General features: G+C 39.4%; 1 long non-coding RNA gene across 1 annotated transcript in view; it reads right to left on the reverse strand.

Annotated features, from left to right (window-relative positions):
• LOC132652128 (uncharacterized) overlaps nucleotides 1–9,188 on the reverse strand; it is a 28,531-nt gene extending 19,343 nt beyond the window's left edge. The window contains exon 1 of the long non-coding RNA XR_009589611.1: nucleotides 9,053–9,188. This is a non-coding gene — a long non-coding RNA (uncharacterized LOC132652128). The remainder of the gene's footprint in view (nucleotides 1–9,052) is intronic.
• Nucleotides 9,189–19,824: the final 10,636 nt, after the last annotated feature.

Here is a 19,824-nt window from a genome sequence, read left to right on the forward strand (position 1 = left end):
AAAACAAGCCAGAGCCCTTCAACACTAGGAAAGGGCAGTTGCCTGGTTACCCACTTCTGGTGCTAGTCCGGAATTCCTGCCTTGAAACTGAATACTTACCACTAGAGGGTGATGTAGTCTAGCAACTGACTCAGCCCAACCAGCCTGACAGCTCTCACCTTGCTAACTCAAGTTATGGATGCAAGATGGCTTCCAGCATCTTATCTGAGGTGCTAGAGGACACTTGAAGGACACCGAACATTAAATGAGTCTGCGGTGGTGACGCTGATTTGATTACTGAGTGTTGTAAGTTGTCCTATCTACTTGGACTAATCTGCAAGTTCACATACACACAAAATTGTTTTTGTTTTGTTCTTATAATTATAAGCGAATATAAGCCCCAATCTCAAATCTATCTTAAATGGCTCTGCTCTCTGGGCCCATCGGGAGGCAGGCATGTGGATTCTGTCTCCATGTGTGGTACTTATATTTCAAAAGGAATGTCTCATAAACCAGAGCATGTTTAAAAGAGAAACTATCAACACCTTCAAAATAAAACTTAAACCTATGAAGAATGATTTAAAGAAGGAAAATTGGCTGAAAGAAAAAACCTTCAGAACTTGGAGGGCCTTTTCAAAAAATTCAAGGGTAAAGAATATTGACATTACCAACTCAGCTCTAAATACAATATCTATGTTGCCCCAACTCTTTCGGAGTGCCCTTTTCTCAAGTTTCCTTCTCCTAACCTCATGTATTTTTCTTTTTATAAAATAGCTCACTGAGACCAGTTAGTGCTCATCATACACTCATGAGTGTCACACTGTCCATGGGAGCTGTCATCCTACTGAAGACCTTACCCTTCAAGAAAATCGGCCTTCCCTCCTCTAGGAACCATTAGCTGTCAATACCTTCTTGTTTAGGGGTGGGTAGTTCTGTGACCTTCCCATATTCATGCTGGCATGTTGACTGGCTTGATCTTGTGTAGACAAAAAAAGATCTTTCCACCATCTACTGGGAGAAAGAAAATCTGTTTTCCTCAAAGGAGTGATACTGAGGATATCAGTCCCAGTCCCAGGACAGGCCCCATGCTCGGAGCAGCTGGCCAACACAAGTAAAACTCTGTTTTATAGGGGCTTTTTTTCTTTTGATTTTGTTTTATTTATTTTGCTCTTATTTTTAAGACACAGAAAACCCATGAAAGTTGTATGGATAGGAGTGGGGGAAGATCTGGGATTTGGCAGATAGGGAAGAATATAATAAAAATGTATAAAATCCATAGAAATAGATAATTAAAAAAGCTTTCCAGCCACCCTTCCACGTTTTCTGTACCTGGGAGAGGAAGGTGCAACCTTCATGCCCCATTTCTGGCAGAACACTCACACAAACTTGTTCTCTGTGCTTTGGCTGGGAGCCTCTGATAAGGACTGAGAAATACACTAATTATCCGCATGGATATATAATCTTAGTAAACAGTTTTATTCTATGTCTATTAATCATAACAATAGTAGGTTTATCCTAGGACCTATCAGTTCCTCAGGTATAGCTTTTTGGCCAGTATACTCTTTTGTCCACACTTCTTTCATTGCAAATGTTCATTGCAATAACTCATTGGTCTGGTACAAGGCCTCTGGCTTCTGCTACTCTATAAATACTAGAACTTTACTGGAACTCCTCTTGGATATCCTATTGTTCCCCTGTGTCATGGAGATCCTGCAGTTTTGGATCTGTAGGACCAGCCCCTTCGCACATTGCAGCTGTTTGTCAGTGGTGTAGATGTTAGGGTGGGACCATTCAAAGGCCTGGCTCTGGGCCTGAGAGGTATCTGAGCTGGTTAGTCGACCTGCTGGCTCTCCTGCTCTCATGCCCTCAGGGCCAGCTAACCAGCCACTCCCCACCCCCAACTCCCACTACCAGGGCCAGCTCTACCCTGCTGCCAAGGAGAGGTGCTGGGCCTGCTCTCTCTTGTTTTGCAGCCAATGAGGAATATAGCCAGTTCTCCCACTCTCATGACCCCTGGACTCTTGCCTGCCATAGATGGCAAAGGACAAGGAAGAGGAGGAGTGCACCTCTCCCTCGTCCATGCCACCACCCACCAGAAAAGAAGCAGGGCCAGCTGTCCTACAGTGCTTCCCTCAAGACTGGTTCACCTGCACCCCCACCATCAGTGTCAGCTCTACTATACTGCCCAGGCCAGGTTGCAGGGCCCACTTTTCCGAGACCTACAGCTGGTGAGGGGCAGGGCTAGATCTCCTGCTCTCATAACCCTAAGGCCAAGTCTCCTGCCTGCAGCAGGTGGTGAGAGGAGACTGGGAGAAGAGAGGAGAGGATGGTATTTCTCCCCTGCCACCACAGAGGAGATGGGTTATCACTCAGGTGAGGACTTCCCCTTGTATTACCCTTCAGTGGCTGACTCACCTGCAGCTCCCGGCCCAGTTCTACACAGCCCTCAGACATAAGCATGTCTCCAGGCCCTTACCAGGGACATCTGCCTGGCCTTTGGTAGCTACAGAACCCTGCTGTTGCAGGGCCATGGACCCAGATGTGACTCTGTTAGCTGCACAGGCCAGGATACCACCATGGTCCAAGATGACATCACAGGCTACTCAAATCAGGCTGTTCCTCACAACGCTCAAGTCTCGGGTTCTGCCTGTCTTCATTATGCCTGTTTCTCTTTCTCTTCCATTTCCCTCTGTGTGCTTGCTCCTCTTCGTGGTACCTGGGATCTCTAAGTGCCGAGGTTGTCTCAGGGGTTGTCTATTGAGTATATCTTTATGCACTTTCAAAGTTTAAAAATCCATGACAAAATTAGAAATAGAAACATCAATTAGCTTTAGATACTCTCTCATAACTTTTGTTTATAACGTACACACACTTCCTCATCCCCTAATATTTAGCCCTTTTTCTTTTCTTTCTACATGATATACTGTACCAATTTATTTATTTACATACACCCTTATTATTTATTTACATGCTAAGTCCTATATGTGTGAGCACTCAAGGGAAATGATCCAAAATCATGATGAGGACTGGCACAAACTGCTGTTGGGCCAGGTGTTCTGAGCTCACTTTCTCGATCACTCATTAATCCACTCAGCCACCACATGCTGGTCACCTACTGTGGGCCACATGCTATTCTCGGCTCTAATCAGAGCGGATTCCATGTTCATTGAGTCAGAGAGGGATGCCAACCCTTTTGGAGCTCATATTCAAATGGAAGAGAAGCATCACTACCAAAAGAAAGTAAACACACAGATAGTTTCAGGTAATGTTGAGAACTACAGTGGAAAGCAGTGTGGTGATGTCATAAAAGTGACAGTAGAACACAGAAAAGGGGCAGGGTAGATTAAACATTAAGTAACTTTTATTTGCCTGATGTAATTGTCATTTCTGAGGCTTCCTGCCTCCATCTGCTAACCTAGGCCTAGTCCTGGAAGCTTCTAGTCTCCCTATAATCTAATCTAGGCCTAGAATGTTTTCAGCTTCTGAGACTTACTGCTGAATAAGCTCATCCTTTCTAGCTCTTTCTGAACTCTGGTTGGCTGGTTCAACTCGGCTGTTCTGGCTCAAACTGCTCTTCAAGCTGACTGCTGACTTAATCTCTCTTCTCTTAGTTTTTGTTTGTTTGTTTGTTTTGTTTTGTTTTTAACTTTTATTAATTATACTTTATTCACTTTGTATCCCCTCATAAACCCCTCCTTCCTCCCCCCTAATCCCACCTTCTCTCCCCCTTCTTCACGCATGCCCCTCCCCAAGTCCACTGATAGAGGATATCCCCCTCTCCTTCCTTCTGATCTTAGACTATCAGATCTCATCAGGAGTGGCTGCATTGCCATCTTCTGTGGCCTGATAAGGCTGCTCCCCCCTCAGGGGGAGGTGATCAAAGAGCAGGCCAATCAGATTATGTCAGAGGCTGTCCCTCTTCCCATTATTATGGGGGCCACTTGGATACTGAACTGCCATGGGCTACATCTGTGCACGGATTCTAGGTTATCTCCATGCATGGTACTTGGTTGGAGTATAAGTCTCTGGAAAGACCCCTGTGTTCAAATTTTCTGGTTCTGTTGCTCTCCTTGTGGAGTTCCTGTCCTCTCCAGATCATACTATTTCCCACTACTTTCATAAGATCCCATGCACTCTGCCCAACAGTTGGCCATAAGTCTCAGCGTCTGCTTTGATAGTCTGCAGGGCAGAGCCTTTCAGAGGCCCTATGTGGCAGGTTCCTAACTTGTTTCCTGTTTTCTTCTTCTTCTGATGCCCATCCTCTTTGCCTTTCAGGATGAGGATTGAGCATTTTGGTCAGGGTCCTCCCTCTTGATTAGTTTTTTTAGATGTACAGATTTTAGTAGGTTTATCCTGTATTATATGTCTGTTTGAGTGAGTATATACCGTGTGTGTCTTTCTGCTTCTGGGACAGCTCACTCAAGATGATCCTTTCCAGTTCCCACTAATTACCTGCAAATTTCATGATTTCCTTATTTTTCATTGCTGAGTAATATTCCATTGTGTAGATTTACCACAATTTCTGCATCCATTCTTCAGTTGAGGGGTATCTGGGTTGTTTCCAGCTTCTGGCTATTACAAATAAAGCTGCTACAAACATGGTTGAGCAAATGTCCTTATTGTGTACTTGAGCCTCTTTTGGTTATATGCCTAGGAGTGGTATGGCTGGATCTTGAGGAAGCGCTATTCCTAGACTCAATTCTCCAATAAAAAGACACAGACTAATAGAATGGATGCATAAACAAGACTCAGCAATCTGTTGCATACAAGAAACGCACCTATGTCACAATGATAGACATTACCTGAGGGTAAAGGGCTGGAAGACAGCTTTCCAAGCAAATGGACTCAAGAAGCAAGCAGGAGTAGCCATTCTAATATCTGATAAAATAGACTTTCAACCAAAATTAATCAAAAGAGATGGGGAAGGACACTTCATACTCATCAAAGGAAAATTCCACCAGGAAGACTTCACAATCCTGAATAACTATGCCCCAAATATAAGGGCACCCACATTTGTAAAAGAAACATTGATAAAACTTAAACCACATATAGATCCCCACACATTAATAGTGGGAGACTTCAACACCCCACTCTCAACAAAGGACAGGTCAACAAAACATAAATTAAACAAAGAAACAATAACTCTGACAGAGGTCATGAATCAAATGGACCTAAGAGACATTTACAGAACCTTACACCCAAACACAAAAGAATTTACCTTCTTAGCACCTCATGGAACCTTCTCCAAAATAGACCATATGGTTGGTCACAAAGCGAGCCTCAACAGATACAAGAAGATTGAAATAATCCCTTGTTTTGTTTTTTTACTAAATAATACTTCTTGGCCTCTAACTCTAGCAATCTGTTCTAGTCTTCTGGCTCCTTCTCACTCTCTGGCTCATTCTACTTCACCTGTGTCTTGATTATTCTCTATCTATTTATTTATATAGATAGATTATCTATCTATCTGTCTGTCTGTCTGTCTGTCTCTCTCTATCTCTATCTCTCCCTCTGTCTCTCTCTAAATCTACTTTTCCTGTCTCTTCTGGTGAGAATTGGGCATATCCCTATCCTGACTCATTCTGTCAAATCTTTCTCTGATTTGTCACTTTGTCTATCTCTCAGTTAGATGTCACTTCTAAACATGGGTGCTTTACCTTCATTGTTTGGGATTAAAAGGTATGTGCTAAGGGTGTGTCAGTATTCCAGCCAAAGTAGCTATGTTGCTGGATTAAAATTACTCTGCAATAGACAAAAGTTATTGTAGCAACTTCCATCAAGAGGCAGAACTTTATTTCCTACCCTACATCTTCCTTAGCTTTGTGACAGACTTTTACCAAAAAAATGTAGTGAAATGACAGATGTTCAGTTTCAAAAAACACCTCAAGGGACTTGTAATTTTTATTCTCATCCTATCTAAACCTGAGCTGCCAGATTGATGGAAGTGTCCTATGGGGAAAACTCAGGCCATCCAATAGAGTCACTCTGAAAACTCACAGACTGGTGAGTAGGGTCATTTTAAAACAACCTCAGTGACTTTCTTTTTATTTATTTATTTATTACTTATTTATTGTTTTTTCTTTTTTTAACAGTTTTTTATTATTATTAATTACACTTTATTCATTTTGTATCCCCCCATAAGCCCCCCATCCTCCCATCCTGATCCTACCCTTCCTCCCCTTTCTGCATGCATGCTCCTCCCCAAGTCCACTGATAGGGGAGGTCCTACTCTCCTTTCTCCTGATCTTAGTCTATCAGTGACTTTCTAAATGACCTCAGGTACCACAGGATGCAGTAGATAGCCATCCCTGCAAAGCCTGGTTAAACAGGTTCATTGAGTCATGGACAAATAATCAATGATACATGGCATAGATGACTGAAATTGAAACAAAGATGTTGCAGCATTAACTGGGGTTATCAGAAGTGCAATGGCAAGAAGCCCATTCTTGAAAAGAAATATAAATCACAGCTAAGCCAGCCGCCTTGGAGAGATTCATGAAACAAACTTCTAGGAAAATGGAAATAAGTTCCTAAGGGTAGAAGAAACAAGAACCAAGAACATTATGCATGGAGCCAGATGTACAGGTAAAGGCAACATTGGAACAGGAGATAAGGCAGAAGAGTAAGGGAGGCTTATCACATAGAACTTGGTATACTGTGGTCTCAACATTAGATTTGATCCTCAACAAAACAAAAAACTCATGAGAATTTTTAGGAGTAAATAATATAATATTTTTACAAATAAATATTAGCTTGAAGAATAGATCACAGAAAAGGTAAATAATACCAGTTAAAGGGCAGTTGGTTTATTCAAAACTACAGACAGTATATAATGACAGTATATAATGAGGATTGACTTTGGGGATGAAGGAAATATTAAGAATGTATTTTTGGATATAAAAGCTATAGGACTTACTAAGATTTGGATACACTGAATAACTGATGAAAGATTAAGAATAATTAAGACTGCCATTAGGTTTGAGCCAAAATCATATGACTGAATCACAGAGAAATACATTGAGAGTAGAAAACAGGCAACAAAGGTTACATTGATAATGTTTCATTATCTGGTGTGAAGATACAAAGAAGACAATTGGCTATTTGCCTAGATCCAGGGTAGAATACACAGAGACATGAATTTGGAATTCTTTAGCATGTCTGTGGTAATTAAAGCCATAGATGAACATAGCTGCACTTATTTTGGATGAATAAACAGTCTTGATCACATAAATACGATATGAAAAGACTGAGCTGTTGAATTTGTTGAAAATAACAACAGTATGAAATCATGAAGGACATGCTACAGAACATCATGTTTTAAAAAGAGTGAGTAGTCAGTGAGCCTTAATGCTACTGAGAAATTTATAAAAGTCTGGAAGATACAAACCTTACAGAGAAATCATTAAGGACAAAGCCAAGAACAATTTCAGAGAAATAATGATCAAACTAGGATGTTACCATGGGATGAACTGAAGAATGAATAAGAAAGGAAGAATGGAGTAAATATAACTATTTAAAGAAATTTTGCTGAACCCAGCAAGCATGGCATATACTCATTATATGTGGGTATCAGCCATATAATACAGGATAACCATACTACAATCCACAGACCAAAAAACGCTAAATAACAAGGAGGACCCTAGAGAGAATGCTTAATTTTTATTCAGAAGGGCAAAGAGAATAGACACCAGAAGTGTTTGAAGAAAGGAAATAGGACTGAAGCCTACTATATATGTCCTCTGAAAGACTTGACCTAGCAGTTGATCAAAGCAGATGCTGAGACTCACAGCTAAACTTTGGGCAGAGCACAGGCAGTCTTATGAAAGAGTAGGGTGCCAGAAGGAACCAGAAAGGACAGGAGCTCCACAAGAAGACCAACAGAGCCAACAAATCTGGGCCCAGGGGGACCTGCAGAGACTGATAGACCAACTAAGGATCATGCATGGAGAGGATGTAAGACCTGCTTAAATGTAGCCTATAGGCAACTCAGTCTTCATGAGGGTTTCCTAGTAAGGGGAGTGGGGGGCTGTCTCAGACATGGACTCTGTTGTCTACTCTTTGATCACTTATTCTTGGTGGGGTGGCCTTCCCAGGCCACAGAGGAAGAGAATGCAGGCAGGCATGATGAGACTTGATAGGTTGGGGTCAGTCCTCTCTCTGAGGACTAGGGAAGGGGGTTGGGGGAGAAGAGGAAGGGTGGGACAGGGATGATACAAGGGAAGGGGCTATGTAGGGATGTAAAGTGAATAAACTTAAAAAAAATAAAAGTAAGAATGTCTTACATTTAATGTCTTCAGTAAATGTCTTTAGACATTTTGCTGATAAGAAAGAGAGAATTGTGGCTGTGTATGAAGTAAAATGAAGTCAATGGAAGATCATAGGTAGTTTTCCAATGAGTTTGAGCCTCACTGTTGTACCCTAACAGTGATCTCTTCAGTAGTCAATACAAGAAATGGAATCTTTCATTCTATGTTGGACATTGCTAACATCATCATGTAGTATCTCTTTAGCTGTTGACTCCTTCAACCAGCACCAGACTAGAACTCTGACTGATGAGTGTTCAGATATCTTGACCACTTTTGCAAAAAAGGCTTCGTGTAATGATATTAACCTCAGACTATTTCACTGAGTTATCAGAGCAGCTGGAAAACATGAAAGCATTCCTGAAGAATGAGAATGGAAAAACTCATTCACACATGCTCCAAGGGTCTGCCACAGCTGGGAATTTTTGGGGTAAGTCACAGAAGATATACAAGGAAGTGAATAAGAAAACTCTTCAATGACCCGTGAATATAAAACTTTAATCAAGAGTTAGAGTTTGAATAAAAATAACTCGCACTAATGGAAAATATATTCCTGGAGGTCATGTCATAAAAGTATTCAAGAAAATCATAGCGCCAGGTGGCTGGTACCTCTCTAGTAATTGCTAACTATAGATGACCTTTAGCTGCTTCCACAGAAAAAATAATAAAGAATACTGTCACTGCTCTTGGTTGCCCATCAGAACTAAATGATAAGGTCCTACTGCTGAAAAATACTACATAGAACATGAAAAAATTAAGTTGAGACCTACCTGGAGATTTCTCGCTGCTTTCCAGATTCCATGGTGTCAGAAGTTGCCTTGCAAGTTGCTGGGGGAAGAGGAAATCACCAACAGTACTTAGTTGGACCCTGTGTGCTACACTGCTATTATGCCAAGCAAGATGTTCCCACTAGTGAATTGGTACTCACAATTGCTTTCGGGTTTGATCTAGGGATGAGATCATGTCTGGCAGAGTTAGATGCTTAGAATCCATGAACACTCCTAGTACACTGATACACTTTCCTTAAGGACACACCCGTAGCCCCATGTAGAATTCTCTATCTAGAGTTAAAAGAAGTTAATAAATCCTGTCTACACACTTTGTAGCTTTGTGTTTTGTGGGGATTAAGCTACAAATGTATTAATTCAGCATTACAGTCATATTTAGAACAGTTTTTTTTTTTTTTTTTAGGGGAGGTACATAGCAAAGAAAGAGGAACCTGTAACTTCTAATAAATTCCAGTAGCTTATTTGTTTGAATTGTTGTTCTGGGGAATTGGCTCTAGTTATTCACTTGCTATTTCATGGTCAATGATGACAATGTTTTTGCTATCTCCTAATGAGCTTGGAAAGGATATTATTGGAGACTTTGTTAGAAAGAAAGTCTAGGAAAAATGCATTTGGACACTTTTAGAGATGGGGATGGATTTTTTTTTTTTACAGAGATTTAAGACTTTATTTCCCACTATAGTTAAATATGTTTGTTTGTATTGCTAAACATGCTAAAAAATAAATATTTATCTAATATAGCTCACAGGTTCTATTGTCATGATTTCATAATTTTTCAAGTGTGTATCACCAATTACTCAACATTTATATTTTTGTCTTTAAGTGCATTTTGTCTTCAAGTGTATTATCATTAAGTCTTAATTCTCAGAAAGAGCTATCTAAATTTGTATATTATAGAAGCAAGTGATTCTTATATACAAAATGTGGAGAAACAATGTAAATTCTTAGTTTTGCCTGCTAATGTATAATACATCACTTCTGGTCACTATACTTTTAAAAAGTCACAGTTAAAAATGTACTTGAAGGAGATTTAATAAGCCATCAGTGTTGGCACAACCATACTTAAAATCCCCTCTGTAGTCCTAGACACCCACATGAAACAGTTCTACAAAGCTGTGTACTTTTCCTTGTTCAACATGTATTTAGATTCTATAGCTTCCAGAATTTTTTACAATAGTTTTTTTTACATCCTACTTCACTTTATTTTTTAAAATTCTTTATTAATTACTTTATTCACTTTTTATCCCCCCTGTGGTTACCTCCCTCCGCTGTCCAAAATCCTTCCCTTCCTCAGAGATGGGGATGGATTTTAAGAATATTTTGTTCTATGTGATTACTCAGGCAGGAACAGCCACTGCAGAAGATGTTTTGAATAACAATATAAATAAAATATGTTGTTTGGATATCAAAAATCTTTTTGCCAAGGCACTCTGGGTATTATACAATGAGAGAAAGTTAAAAACACCCACAACAAATAAAGATGAGAGTTGTTAATTGGTTCAAATAACATTAAGTTTGCCAGGAGTGATGTGGCTCCCAACACCAATGAATATCTCACATCTAGTGGCAAACAGTGGCAAACACTCCTGTGACAGCACCCGACCTGAGGGATTTGACTTTGCTTTGATGTCTGCCATACTGGAAAGGGCAGGGATTTGTGGGAGACAATCTTCTTGGGAAGTGGCGTTAACGTTCTTGTATGCAGTAACTTCCTGGGGTGCATTAGGAGCCCTGGTTTGGTGTTATGATGTTCAGGATAACACAGTTGTTATGCTAGTTTCCTATTGTTGCTATTGTGTTAGCCAATAAGTGCAGAAGGCCTACAGCAGCATAAAATTAATTCCCTTAACATTCTAGAGATGAGAAGACTAATTTGGTTGCCATTTATTGAAGTTCAAGTAGTCAAAGTGTAGTCAGGGCTGGCTTCCCTGGGGAGTCTGGGAAGAGTCTATTGCTTTGCCTTTACTGTCTTCGTTTGTCCCAGCTTTAGCCTTTAGCTTCTTCACTCTGATATCTGTTTTGGTTTTTGTACCACCTCCTTTCTTTTTTAGTTTGAAAATTATTCTTCTCCCTCTTTTAAGAAGGCTCATATGACATCACTGAAGTAACCAGAACATCCAAGACTCCCTCCCCATCCCATATGAAACCCCCTTCTTCTCACAATGTATTTAGATGCTCAGAGATTATGAACAGATATTTTAGGGCATTACTTGGGTTCTTGAAACTACTGATCAATAACTTATTCCATAGAAACTAAAGCATGCCAGTGACTGTATGCCTATGAAATTCACTTATCTTGCCATAACATAGGTCTCATGCCTATGAATAAAATAATATGAATGAACTACTAAAAACCAGAACCTCTTTCTAGCTAAGAACATCCTCTAAAGATCTGATGCTGTCCTAAAAGGTATGGCTTGTGCTTCAAACCAGACATTAAAATCTGTTGCTGTTTCTGTCATTGTTAAAAACCACACAAATAGGGATTGAGAGACAGAACATACCTAAAGATCACTATGAATGATTACATCATTCTATCCTTCAGAATTCAAGTTCTGTTTCTTTCAGGGTCTGAACTTCAAAGAGAGAATGTTTCTGTCACATGGCATGGTAGTTCTATTGATCTTGGAGCCAGTACTGTTGTTTGACCATTTTGTAATTTTCCTGTCACCAAGGCAACAAACAATTCAAAACAAGGTAATTGATGACTGTTACTAGGTAAAAATAGAATGCTGTTACACAATTGGACAGGGTAGATTATGTTTAAAACTCAGGTGTTTCCTGAGAAGCTCATGAATTTTTTCAACAATAAATGTTGGTGGAGGGAGCTGGAAAAATGGCTCAGAGGAGCCAGGTTTAATTCCCAGCACCCACATGGCAGCTAACAACTATATTCAACTCCAATTCCAGGGGCTTAACCCTCACACAGACGTATATGCAGGCAAAACACCAATAATGAGATGAAAACAAATAAAAGAAAAAAAAAACTTTAATAAAATGTTAGTGGAAAACCACAGAAACTGAACAAAAAAGACTACTAATACTCTTTACAAATTAAGTGTTGAATTATCCTAACAGGTAAAGAATGTCAACCAGATGAGAGTCTACTCATGGTCAAAGGGAACATGGAATGAGTACCAGAAGAAGAAATTTTGAATATCACCATAGTCTCATGATCTATTAACACTTATCATAGGAATGATGATGGTGGCAGGTGGCAATTGCACATGATTTCTCTGGCCCTTTTGGTTACACTTATTTGTGCTAATCAATCGTTTCTTATTTATTCTCCTCCTTTTTCTACTTTATATTATATCAGAAATTGTATATGGGGAAATAAGCAATTTTAAAATTTAGTATTTAAAATAAAGGATATTTATAATGGAGCATTTTGGTTTACATGCAAATTTATTCATCATACTACATAAAAGCATGACATCATCATTATTGTTATTGAATGAAGTTTAGATGAGGCTAGAAGGGAGATGGCTGAGCACTATTCTACCAAAAGACGAGCTTTGTTGATTATCTGTCTACAGGTTGTCAGCCTAGATTCTTTCTTTAGTGTGGTTGTGGGTGTTTGTTTGGTTAGTTTTTTTTTTTTCTATAAAAATGGCAGAAATGGGAACCTGCAAACTATATTTCCCAGGTTCCCTTGACAGTGGAGATTAAAATTACATATAGTGAAAAGAGGAAAAAGAAAGTAATTTCATTTTCTGTTGTCTGTGGTACACCAAGACAGAGCAGCAGTGCCAGTAGGAGCATAGCCGAAATCTATGCCCAGTTGCAGTATTGCACATACCACTGTAGAAAAAATCATTGTCAGCAGCAGCAGCAGTAGCAGCACAAACTTTTGCATCCGTACTCAAGTGCAAGGATGCAGTCTCAGCACCTTCATTGGACAGATGCCAAGTGCTGCTAGGCCTTAGTCCAGATTCAATAGGAGCTTCTAGTTTTGAGCCCCAGCCTTTGCTCTTTTGTTCTAACTTTCTGAGTTTATTGTAACTGATTATCTGCACTAAATCATTTTGCTTGAAGTATCAAGAATGTTCTGTGATTCCTGGGATTGACACCAAGAGACATAAATATGAATCTCAGTTTTACAAAATACAAAAGAAAATAATTTTCTGAACCTGGGAGCTGTTTCTGGCAAGTATTTCCTAAGTGAGTCTTGAATTGTTGTTTGGGAAATTGGCTTCTCAGCGTATCCGGGGAGAGTGGAGAATGTAGAAGAACAACTATGTGATCTTATACAAGACAAATTATTTTTCAGATCAGGTCTTCCTAGAAGGCAGAGATAGAAATACATGGAGGGGACAGGAGCTCCAAAAGGAGACCAACAGAGCCATAAAAACTGAGTCCTGGGGACCCTGAAGAGAATGATACGCCAACCAAGGAAAATGCTTGGAGAAGACCTAAAACCCCAGCTCATATGTAGTCCATAGACTCAGTCTCCAAGTAAGGAGAAAGCATGGCCTTTCTCTGGCATGAACTCAGTGTCAGGCTCTCTGATCACCTACCTCCCCCTGGGGGGCGGTGCAGTGTTGCCAGATCACAGAAGAAGACAATGCAGCCAGTACTGATGAGACCTGATAGGCTAGGGTCAGATGGAAGGGGAAGTGACACTCCCCTATCACTGGACTGGGGAGGGGCATAGGAAGAGATGAGGGAGGGAGGGTGGAATTGGGAAGAGAAGAGGGAGGGAGCTACAGCTGGAATACAAATGGAATAAATTGCAATAAATGATAATAATTAAGGGAAAAAGAAAAAATTGAATAAAAGCCATAAGGTTGATGAAATAATGAAAGAAATTATTCAAACTGCAATGCACAAATTATTTGTTTCTGTGTAACAGTGCATGATTTAAGAAAACATAAAATCAATAGGACATGTGAAGTTATCTGACTACGATAAATGTTTAGAAGTTCCCCTCTGTTCTATTACTTATTTTCTAGCTTCATTATTTTTCTTTTGCCATTTCTGTCTCTGTCTCTATCTCTATGTTACTTATCATCATTTTTAAAATTAACATGAAATTATAGGTTTTATCATGACATCTTCATATCATGTGCTTTGCTCATATTCACCCTCTAATACTGGCTGTTTTTCTTTCTTCTTCTACTGTATTCTTTCTTCTGCCAAAGAGCACCCATCTGATTTCAACACACACACACACACACACACACACACACACACACAGAGAGAGAGAGAGAGAGAGAGATGTTACATGTTTCAAACTCTTTCAAAATTGAAATTTAAAAGGACATTATACAAAGATTGATACTTGACTGGTTTTGGAACTTCTGAAGAACATGACTCACTTTTGCTAAAGGTAAAGGGTCAAGGTCCCAGATGAAGATGAAGCGCCTGTGGTGATGGGTCCAGAGACAGGTAAAAGCTATTGTTCACTCTGTCGAATCGGAATCCTTTTAAGTAAACATGAAAGGGAAGAAAATGAAAGAATATGGTGGATCTATGAGACAGTGCAGGAAGGGAAGTGCAAGGCCTAGGAAAGGAGAAAAACACATACCTTCCCACCAGCAGCAATTCTCCATGCCCACACACTGCCAATGGGAAGTCCTGTGGCATATGTGATATACATGATGCAGATTCTGCATAGGACAGCTAACATGCAAACTTCATCTTTCTGAATCTGATGTAGATATTCAGCCCTTCCAGGACTACTGATAACTGCAGTCAAGCAACATGTCTTAAGCACCTGTTTGATACTGCTTCCTTATCACAGAGAGTAGAATTCTGAATTGGAAGAAAGAGCCACTGTGAAGGGTACAGCTTGGAGGCACAGTAATCAAGAGAGAAAAGCGGGAGAGCTTGGAAGCTGGTATCTTTTGGTACCTTCTCCTTGCAGCATAAGATGGGAAGGTAAACAGAGCTCCTGAAGAGTCATTTTAAACACTATGCATAAAGGAGCCCGGCTAAACATTAGGGCAAATTATCTTCACAGGGAAGATCAGCATTGTACTCTTGTAATTTGTCAACTTCTCTCACATATTCACAGTTCTCTGATCTTGCTTCTACCTCTCTAGCCTTACTACATTTAGCTGGGTAAGGATCTACTGCAAGAGAATGAATCAATTCTCTGTCAGCTGTGTCTCTAAAAACTAACATGGCTATTCTGCCTCTCTGACTAGGAAAAATACACTTATCAAGTCATGGTTTTGGCAAACCATGTAGACTTTTCCTCAGGCATCATATATCAGAAGTTACTTGTCTTTTGTAAAATTTTCTATTTTTATCTTTTTTGTGTGTGTAAGTAAGTGGTTTAATGGAATGAAGTTATTCGGCATAGAAATCAAAGCGTACACAATTGTTTTATAGCTTTTCTCACTGTCAGTATAGGTAATATTTAGACAATACAAATAATACACTAAAGATTAAAAAATAAAAATTAATAAAAATACTGAGACACAATTATATTTGCATTATTTCTTTTTGCAATTAAAATCAAAGTAAATATTGTTTTAATTGTTCATATTATGTTGCTGAAAGGAAAATATGAAATTATTTAATCTTTAATTTCTTTTATCTTGTATGTATCACAAAAATACTAATGTTTAAGTAGCATTGAAATTAAAATTCCCTTTAACAATTGATCTGACAAGCTATTCCCACTGTCACAACAGTATAACAATTGCTATAGCAATTATAGCCACTTTCTGGTTGGCTCTAAGGATCACTTCAAGATCTGGAGCCATAACAGGCACTAATGATACTAAGAAACTATGGTTATATAGGTCACAGGTCCTAGGGGGAGAACCCAACATTATTCTGCTAAATGGACATAGTATCAGAACGACTCCTGAAGGCTTTCTATCATACTCACAAATCAGTACCACCTTTATCAAATAAGCTTCTCCTTGCAGTGGATGGTAATTAAGAGACCCCAACTGGTCAAAGCAATGAGCAGAAAAGACTGTCACGTGTTTATCCCTAAGTGGGTGTGCTCATCACAGCTCTTCCTGACAAGGCTCAGGGATCATCATAAAAGAAAGGGTGGAAAGACTGTAAGAGCCGAAAGTGATGGGTGACTTGAGGGAAACAGTGTTTACCAGACACAACAGGACAGTGGAATGTTTTAATTCAGCGATTGTGAAAGCAAGGCTGACATGTATAGGCTCAAGCCAGAATAAAATGATAATAATCCCAGCATGGAGGAAGTAGACAAAAATGTAAATTATTTTCAGCAATATTGTTGAGAGATTTGTATCAAGAATGCTAAATTCTAATAGAGAAACAGGAATAAATTGTTCTAACCTAAGGACCCTTTATGAAATGTTCTCTCTGAATATCTCTAAGACAGACAGAGACTGGGACATAATCAGACCTCCTTAATATACATAGTCAACAATTGATTTCTTAAGAAAGTAGGGATCAATCTCAGGTGATAAACAAGGCTAAGGGATAATTTTCACTATGGCGAGATCAATTTATTGGTGAGGACAGTTCTGAGAGTGAGTTAGTCACTTTTCATCACTGTGACAAAATTCCTGAGAAAACAATCCAACAAGGAATGATTCATTTGGATTTACATACATTCACGTTGTTAGAGATTTTGAGTCCATGGTTAGCTGGCTCCATTGCAGAAGTGAGGCAGGAAATCAAGCGGCAGGGACTTGTCATAAAGGAGGCTATTAATTCCCTTCTGAGATTAACAAGAAGCAGACAAACAGAGAAAGAGAGATTGGAAGACAATTACACTCTGAGAAGAATCCTCCCAGCAGCCCGACTCCTTTAACCAAGTCCCATTGCCAATAGTTTTCACCATTTCCCAATAGTTCACTCAATTAGAAACTCATCCATAAAATCTTCCATTGAACGTGCAAATAACCTCATGGTCCAGTCATCTTCCAAATGCCCAACTTCTGAATTTCGGATCAAACCTTCAACATATGCATTTTGGGAAGCATTTAATATCGAAAGCATGACTGGCAATTTTGAACTGACCTTCAAGGGGTGAACTGAGTTAACAAGACACATAACTAGTATAACCCTGAAATGGAACTTCTCTTGGAGCCCAAAAGTTCTCGGGGGAAATGTTGGTGTCCTTTGTGTGTCCCAAAAGTCCTGACAGCAAGCTATCAACTTTCAGTGTAACTTACTGATCATCCTTTCAAATGTAGAAAAGTTTATGGATCACTTGTTTTTCCTTCTCATAAATGGAGGACTGAGGGTTAGGCACCAGATAGAAGCATCTATTCTTGTCTACTTTTTATTTCTACCATTTGGAAGTCTTCAAACCTTGTTCGAATTCTTTACGGAAAATGAGATTTATAGAGAAATATGTACTTAAAGTTATCCCTCATTATGCTTTCACAGAACAGAAGCCAATTAGGCATACTCTAAGATAAACAACCTTGAGGTGGGAAAAGTGCACTAGGATCAATTATGTACCCGGAAGTGGGAGAGACTACTTTACATCTGAAAAACCAAAAAAGACAGATGTAAGGGCACCGGGACAAGACTAGCCAAAGTATATAAATATGAAAAACGTCACAGAGAAAACACCAATCAAATACTGTTATTCCTTGTGTTTAGATCACATGCTAAGCCCCAGGTTAACCTAGATACCCACCTGACTCAGTTTCTAAGTCCCATTTTTGCCTATTTGACTATCTGATTTCTCTCTTTCTCTGGATGGGCGTATCTCTTGCTTAAATACAGGAGGAGGGTGGTTATAACTATTTACATCTATCTTTCCAGATCACCCAAATTTTATTAGATATATCCTCCTTGACACACATACATAATTTTATTAATGTTTCAAGAAAATTGTACTGGCCCAGTTATTAGATACTTCCATAGGAACTGTTCAGGGAGGCGCAGGCCCCGAACCACACAAGCTTTAACTAGTTCTCTTCATTGCCTACAAGAATCAGGGGCTCTATTAATAAAGACAACACCCACACTACTATTATTTGACTAAACTAACATGCCCTCTAATATCCTTCAAAATATTTATGTTTATATGCACAGTCAAAATCTATTCTCATAAAAGCCTTTCTCTGGAGTGAATGGAAGTGTGAGATATAGAGAAAGCATGCTAGGCCGGAAAGTTTTACCCTGACAGCCAGATTTCAAGGTGTCATTTGGGCTGCTGGGGGAGAAAAAAAATTGTTCTTACCTGGCTATGACGACTGTGACCTGGCTATGACAACCTTCCAGGTAATGTATGTCTACTTGTACAACAATCTCATGACTGTTATGGAGGTAACCAACTGTTCCGATTGGGTTTGCCTCTTGCTCTCTAGGAGGGAGCCCATTCGTAGTATTGAAAGCCTAGTTAACAGCCCATGCCTAGGAAGGCACTAGGCCCAAGGAAACAACTTACTACTGTTGTTTTAACTAAGTGATATGGCATCAAACTGCTCTATAAATATGTATGTTTATACCCATAGATAAAAGCTATTGGGCTTAATCAGAAAAGCTTCTTTTTGTAGTGAATCCTGGTGAATGTAGAGACTCATGGCTCCTCACAATGCTGATAATAACTAATGGTTGAGGGCTTAGCACCAAACGAGAAATTTATTGCACATCCTCTAAGGCATAAGAGGCTTTATGGAAGAAAGGGCAGGATGTAAGAGCCATAAAAGAGGGTGACGTACTAAGAAATATCTTCCTATTTACTTAATCTCTACAAATATGAATTCACAACAGCTGCAGTTACCTGCAGTGGTCTGCAGAAGGCTGACCCTCTGCACAGTTTTGATTGGGGAGGACCTTATGGAACCCTACCTCTTACTCCTGAACTACTGGTTATTGATAGATTCTTGGACATAGGGACTCATTGTCATCAGTCCTGTACCTGCTGCTGAACCCACCAGGCTCCAAAGGATAGCTCCAAGTTGATGACACAGACAGTCCTAGGTAAACTCAGTAGGTCATCACACACACACACACACAAAAAAAAACAAATAGACATAAATGAGAGAAAGAAATTTATAGGGATGGGAGTAAATGGGGAGGTAAAGGCATCGTCCCTTATGCATACATGTGACATTGTCAAAGAAAATAATTAACTAACAGAAAATGTGGAAGTTGAAAAATAGAACACCGTACTTGATTTTCTTCTAAGAATTGTATGTTTATTTACTTAAAATCATTAGGAAAGGGCAATAGATCAACCAGAGTCTTCATTTTATCAAACCTTAGCCCAATGAGTTTTGATTCCGTGTTATTACATCTCTGTGTACAGAAAATGGGGAAGACAGCTGATTACAGCAAGAAAGACTAATTTAGGGGATCTTGTTTATTTTCCTGCTAATACTAGCTCAGAAATGAATGCAGTTTCTTACTTTTAAGAAAGGTAATATTTATACAAGCATTAAGTTAAAACAATATTATTAACTTTCAGTACTTAAACCGGGAATATTTCAGTACAATGAGGCATATGAAGATTTATTTTTCACTAGTAGCCAGGCTTCTGAGATAACTATATACACAAATTGGGGGTTCTGATGAAATTTTTTAAAGATTTGCATAAAATCTTTATCCCTTCAAATCCTCCCAGTACTCCTGTGCTCCCTTCCTGATTTTAAGCCTTCCTCTCTCCTCTCTCTCTCTCTCTCTCTCTCTCTCTCTCTCTCTCTCTCTCTTTGCCTGCCCCCTTTCCTCCTGATAACTCACTGAGTATAATTAGTGATCCTATAGGCACATAGGTACAGGGTACTATCCACCGGAACATAGGAAACCTGCCTTCGGTAATACCTCTGAAGAAGACTGACTCTCCTAAAGGC

Source organism: Meriones unguiculatus, chromosome 2 (assembly GCF_030254825.1).
Source record: "Meriones unguiculatus strain TT.TT164.6M chromosome 2, Bangor_MerUng_6.1, whole genome shotgun sequence".
In the NCBI taxonomy this organism is placed as follows: Eukaryota; Metazoa; Chordata; class Mammalia; order Rodentia; family Muridae; genus Meriones; species Meriones unguiculatus.